The 6552-nt window shown below is 41.7% G+C and overlaps 1 pseudogene; it reads left to right on the top strand.

Moving 5' to 3' along the window:
- The first annotated feature begins 362 nt into the window (after positions 1 to 362).
- Positions 363 to 1283, top strand: LOC147731693 (uncharacterized; annotated as a pseudogene).
- The last annotated feature ends 5269 nt before the right edge of the window (positions 1284 to 6552 follow it).

Here is a 6552-nt window from a genome sequence, read left to right as displayed (position 1 = left end):
ACCGACAGCTTCTGGGTGTATACCGGACCCCTTCAGTAACCAGGGCGAGAGCGGAAGCAAGCAAGCTTGCGGGTTTCCGGAAGATTCAAAGGCTCTGGTAAGAGCAACCGCATTAGCCCCCTACAAGCGTGAATCTCCTAGAGCGGCGGCTGCACAGTAAGGCGAGGAGGTTCCCACAGCTGTGGTAGAACCAATGCCACGGAAAGCAGCTGACGGCTCTGTGAGGGGTCGCGGGAGACAACATTCGGTACTGAAGGAGGAAGCAGCACAGTGTGATGGGCTATTTACAACCACCGTTACACACAGCTGAGTGCATGAAATCATCCGTGATAAAGATAATAAATAAAAAACGTGCAAAGATCATGGTCGCCGCTGATGTGGTCAGAAGCCGTGAGGAAGCGGCTATTGGAATGTTCGACAACGCCCCCATCATGAATAATAACTCCATGTGGCAGGCGATGCCATCAGGCACTGGGAGCAATGCAATGAAAGATCTTTTTAAGAAATTAGAAAAAGCCATGCGCACGGAACAGGCGAAATGGTGGGAGAAGAAATCATTGTCCCGCTATTTAGAGGTTGAACGTGTCCCCCGTGGCTTGAGGATTATGCTTGCCCCAAGCTTTGAAAACCCGGATCCGGAGATGTTGCATGAATGGGCAAGATGCAATTTGGACTCTTCCAGCAGGTTATCAAGAATATTGATTAAATATGCGGAGAGTGATGGTGAAAAACTGGGGGTGATAATAAGTGATCTGAATGAACAGATCAGAAAGCTGGATGACGCGGAGCAGGAAAAACGACTATGTGAGGCAATGATACAAAGACTCACTAAAGAAGAGGAGGTAATCAAAAAAAGAAAAATCTTCAAGTTTCAGAGGGACAAATTAGATTACCAAAACGGCCATATATTCACCTTTTCAAAAAAATATGACCAGCCTAAGGGAACGGCCGTACTTCTCACAACAGGTACTGGACAGAGTGGTAGTAGGGGCATTAGCCCTTCAACGTCTGAATCTAATCTAAGCTCGGTACCGGGCAGTGAGTCGGAAAGTGATCAACGCAATGCAGGTGAAGCGGTGGGGTTTACCAAGCGGTCGTTAGGAGAGGAAGTGGAGTGCCTATGAAATGACCGCAGGCAGACCCTAAGATCACACACCGCCGGTACAAGAACAGGCAGAAACGCAACCTCAAGCGCAAATGGCGGAGGAGAAGTCGAGCAGCAAACCGGCACAGTGAAGCCACCAACGAGGGGCCGGGGACGCAAACGCTAGAACCGCAAATGAATGCACAAGTAAGCGACCAACTCTCTGTAATTAACCTTTCAGATGTCCACTTAACCACCAATGAGATTAAAACTTTATCATTGGGTTTGACATATTGCCCCCATGTACATTTAATTATGCGCAAACAAGAATGGATTTTTTTAAATACATTAGAAAATTGAAACTAAAAGAACTATTCTTGCAGAATAAAACAAAAATGCGCACGTCATCCAAGGCCAATAACAGAACTGATCTGGATTCTGGTCCGTGTTTGGCAGGAGAGGTCGGTCTTTATGTGGACCTGGTTGAATTAAACAGAGAAGGTGGAACTTTGGAGGAAACTGATATAGAACGACAGATAACAACTGATGCCCCAGGGGCTACGGGTTTCAAGCCCAAATCAACATTCAATCCAATATCAGTTTATGACAATATAGAGGTTTTTAACAATCTGGTAATATCTGATTTAAAAAAACTGCATCAGGCATCTATGGTAAAGGATGTTAGGTACAACAAAAAGAGTAACAATGCCTATGGTAGCCTATTGAAAAAATTGCAGGGTGAGAACACAGTGATTGTTAAGCAATCAGATAAGGGGGGCAACATTGTCCTGTGGCCAAAACAAATGTATATGGAAGAGGCTTTACTACAATTGAATGAGAGAAGCTGTTATTGTAGGAGCGATTGGCGGACAGCAAGACAGGCTTGGGATGCTTTCCATAACAGATTGTTTGCTTGGAAGGGCATGGGATTACTAAGTGGGGATGAGCAGAAATTCCTCAAATCCAATTATCCAGTAATCTCTGTTTTTTATATGATTCCCAAAGTTCACAAAAGTTTGACCAAGCCGCCAGGGAGGCCCATAATTTCTGCCAGGCAGGGCACATTTGAGAATGCCTCTAAATATATTGATCATTTCCTGCAGGAGCATGTGAGAGCGTTTCCCTGGTACATCAGGGATACTGGTGACTTTTTGGATAAAATTAGACCTATTGAGTGGCAGGAAGATTACCTATTATTAACACTGGATGTAACTTCCTTATACACCAGTATAAATCATGATGATGGCTTGAGGGCGGTGAAACATTTCTTGCAGCGTAGGCCTGCCTGTATGCTACAACACAACAACATAATCAGTGAGATGACAGAGATCTGCCTCAAAAGCAACTTCTTTTTGTTTCAAAAACAAATATTTCAACAACTGAGGGGAGTTGCGATGGGGGCCTGCTTCTCCCCAAGCTACGCGTGCTTGCACATGGGGCTTTGGGAGGAGCAAGTCCTAGCAAGAACATATGAAGGTACCATGGCTAATAACATCATAGCCTGGTAAAGGTTCATTGATGACCTCATCATTATTTGGAGGGGGTCAGAGGATGAGGCAGCCAGGTTCAAAATGGAGATCAATGTAAATGATTTGAACCTAAGATTCACTGGTCAGGTTAGCAGCACAAAGGTTACCTTTCTAGATGTGGAGGAGAGCATTGCCAATGGCAACATGGTGACAGATCTACATCGTAAAGAAACAGCAGGAAATACGGTGTTACACGCCACCAGCCATCACCCAGCCCACCTGATTCGAAGCATTCCCTATGGGGAAATGCTGAGGATCAGGAGGATCTGCAGCACAGATGAAAGCTGTGGGAGAGCACAGAATGCCAGCAGGAAAAGATTCATTGAGAGAGGGTATTCGATAGCGATGGTAGAGGCTGCTATGAGACGTGCAAATCAAACTTCTGAGCACAGTCTGACAGTGGATGCTGGTTCTACACAAACATTAGAGAACAATGAGTCTGGTCAACCAAGATTAATAACGGCGTACAGCAGACAGCACAAATAAATATATAACATTATTCGCAAGAACTGGCAGGTGGTTAAGGGAGATCCGATTATTGGTGGGATCCTTGCCAGTAGGCCGGCCATAACATACAGTCGAGCCAGGTCCATGAGCGATATGTTAGTGAGAAGCAGCCCTGAGGTAGCCGATGACAACTGGCTAGGGAAGAGCAAGGGCTTTATTAAATGTGCAGTCTGCAAGGCGTGTAGGATAGGAAAAAGCTGTACAACCTACACAACGCCCTTTAGCAGCGAGGTGAAAATAATTAAAAAGAAAATCACCTGCAGATCAGACTTCGTTGTATATGTGTTGGAATGCGCTTGTGGCCTGCGCTACGTGGGCAGCACGAAGTTGCAGGTTCACAAGCGCATTCTTCAGCACCTCAGGGCAGTGAGTAACAAGGATGAGGTGTACCCTGTCGCCAGACATGTGAATACTTGCCATGGGGGGGATATAGGGTGTTTGCAGTACTATGCCATAGATATGGTCCCGCCACTTCGCAGAGGCGGTGATAGAGAGGCCCAGTTGCGAGTTTTGGAAACTCGGTATATTTTGGAGCTTAATTCCAAAGCCCCTAACGGTTTAAATCAAACAGAAGATTTACACTCTTGTCTTTTTTGAAGATCCATTTACATAAACCGTATGGGCATCTATAGAAGAATCAACTGCAGCACTGTAAGGGAGTGGGAATGAAACTGAGTCGAACATGTAAATAGCCTTCCTCCTGTTTTTAACTTCAGTTTATGGTGAAGGGAAAAATATTATTTTAATCACTAGATAACAGGGTTGTGTTTATTATAACTATGATTATGATAAAGCTTTTTTAAGTGCAACAGCTTTAAACCTACTATACAGCAGTGTGAACGCAGTGGTTACATGTAGCGCTATGCCCACTCGGGCACAATTTTGAAAAATGGTCCTTAATATGAGTTCCCCAGAAACATTAATGATGTTTTGTTTCCATTTGCGATATTTACACAGTATATAGCAAATTTGCACAGAATGTAGGAATTGTATATTTTTAATCATGATTTTAACATGAAATATACAAATTAATTTATTCTTTTAATTGATTGTATATTTAAATCAATTTATTTAATGGAAACCGTCATGAGGAGATATTGGGAACAAAGAGCTTAATAAGCAAAAAGGAGGAACAATCTCCCTGAAAATGTTTATTTTTCTATCTCTGTATGCATGTTGTAGTGTACAATGTATTTGGACCACATAGTATCAATTGTAAATTTACATTGGATATGTTATGCAAGCGCAACTGAACCAGGCTGAAGTCTGTTTTTTATATCCACAGGCTGAGGGGTCAGCTGACGTTGTAAAAGCACTTTAAAAATGATGGGTGTAATGTCGGACCATGTCATGTGATCAAGGGGCGGAGGTCCCGAAACGCGTCATGGCGGCGTGTTTTCTGCACGAAGGATGGAATAAGCTTTAATTTTGCAAATTATCCGTTTGGGTCCGGTTTCGTTGTTGTCCTGGAGTGGTTTTTCGGGACTTGAAGGAGTTTGTGCTATATATATATATATATATATATATATATATATATATATATATATATTACCTACTGGCGGTCGCCAGTAGGTATATATAGTTAGGATTTTTTCCCTATGGGATTTTTGAAAATTCTATGCCTAATAACTTTGGCGTTTGTGGACGGAATTGGCTGAAATTTTCAGGAAAATGGCACATTTTGTTTCTGAGCAGCTCCTGGAAATTTGGGGGGGGGTCATCAAGGGGGGGCCGAGAAAAAAGGGGGGTCCCAAAACGCGTTTTTCCCATGTTAATTTCCATAGGGCGGTTGGACTCACTTTTAGCCCGAACGGCTGAATGGATTTTCACGAAACTTGGCAAAATTGTAGGGACTGTTAGCCCGATGTGCCTTTGCTAGGTCTCAATATATGTGCTTCAGTGGATTTTGAGAAATTAACGTTTAAATCAAGATATATATCTGTAACAGCGCTCCGGGCAGCGATCCGGTTAGCGAACTTTTCGCGTATCGGAACTTTGCGAAGCGAAGCTGATTGGCTCTTCGGTGTCTGTCAACATTCTAAACAGTCCGGAGCGGCCGCCATCTTGTCTCTCGGTAGGATCGAGAGACAAGAGGAGGCCAAAACAAAGGGGGAAATTACCATAAGGGGGCATAGTAGATCCTCGTTGACCCCCTAAGTTTTATGTGGAGGTTTTAAAAGGGCCTAGGAGGGTCCAAAAAAAAATATATATATATATATTTTTTGCGTGGTAAGCGCCAAGTTCGCGAACCGGAAAGCGTTCTGGGCAGTGTACTTTAAGGATAAAAGAATGATAGACTTTTCTAATACTGTATGTTAATTATTTGTTGTTTTTGTTCGTTTTTTTTATTTATTTATTTATTTTGATTTAAAAAAAAATTATTTATTATTTTCATAGTTCATTAAAACTTCCAGCATTATATCATCTGGTATCTCGTCAAACATGGATGTTTCTGTCTCTTGTAAGGTTTGAATAAATTGTTCATCAAAAGATTCATCCATAAAATCTTCATCCACATTTTCTTCAGTTAGAATGTCTTCGGGTGTAATGTCGGAGGAAACATTAGTTTTTTCTTGCTCCCCTTCCATTTTTTTGCTGTAAATTGCATAAAAAAATAATTATATTAGAAGAGTTAGGGCACTGTTGGGTTTAAGTTCAGACATGTAGTTCTGTTTTTTTAACAGTGAAGTTAAAGTAAGTAAATTCATAATTATAGCAGAGAAGTGTAAGTCAATCAATAAATGTAACAGAGGAGGTTATCTGTATCTATAACTATAGCAGGGGGACAGTAAATAATTATCAATAAACGTTTTTACAAATTAATTTAAAGTGCCACTTACAAATTATCAAATAACTTTACAGGGAGGTGAAAAGGCTCTTGAAATGTAGTTCAGGAAGTAGCAGTGAAAATGGCTGTGTTTCCTTCTCTTCCTTTATATATATTCAGGTATATAACCAATCAAATGTCAGGTAATAAAAATTGTAAATGAAAGTAAAGTTTTCATTGGTTGTCAATTCCAATATTTTAGATGTGTTTTGTGAAGTAATTTACCTCAGGGTATTTAGATAGGTCTACAGGCTAAATGGCTAAATGAAATTTCAATCAAATTTGTGAGAATGAAAGGGATTGTTATGTAGTATGAGCTAATCTATATTTGGTGAGAGTGTCTCTAGTCGTTTTTCTGCTAATTACTTTCCCACCTTTTTTTAGGACCGCTTTCTGGAAAGCGGCCCGGTTAGCGAACATTAAGCGTCACGGGAGTCCACCATTTTGTGTTTCGGTCGCATTAAGATACAAGATGGAGGGCAAATAATGTTCAGAATGTGTAGAAGGGGGCACGGTAGACTTATCTTGACCCCCTAGGTTTTCTGAGGGTGGCTGAGGAGGCTTAAATGTGCGGAAAAAAAACATTTTTGAAAAAAATTCCGCGA

Source organism: Lissotriton vulgaris, chromosome 2_1 (genome assembly GCF_964263255.1).
Source record: "Lissotriton vulgaris chromosome 2_1, aLisVul1.2, whole genome shotgun sequence".
In the NCBI taxonomy this organism is placed as follows: Eukaryota; Metazoa; Chordata; class Amphibia; order Caudata; family Salamandridae; genus Lissotriton; species Lissotriton vulgaris.
This window is presented reverse-complemented; position numbering and strand designations above follow the sequence as displayed.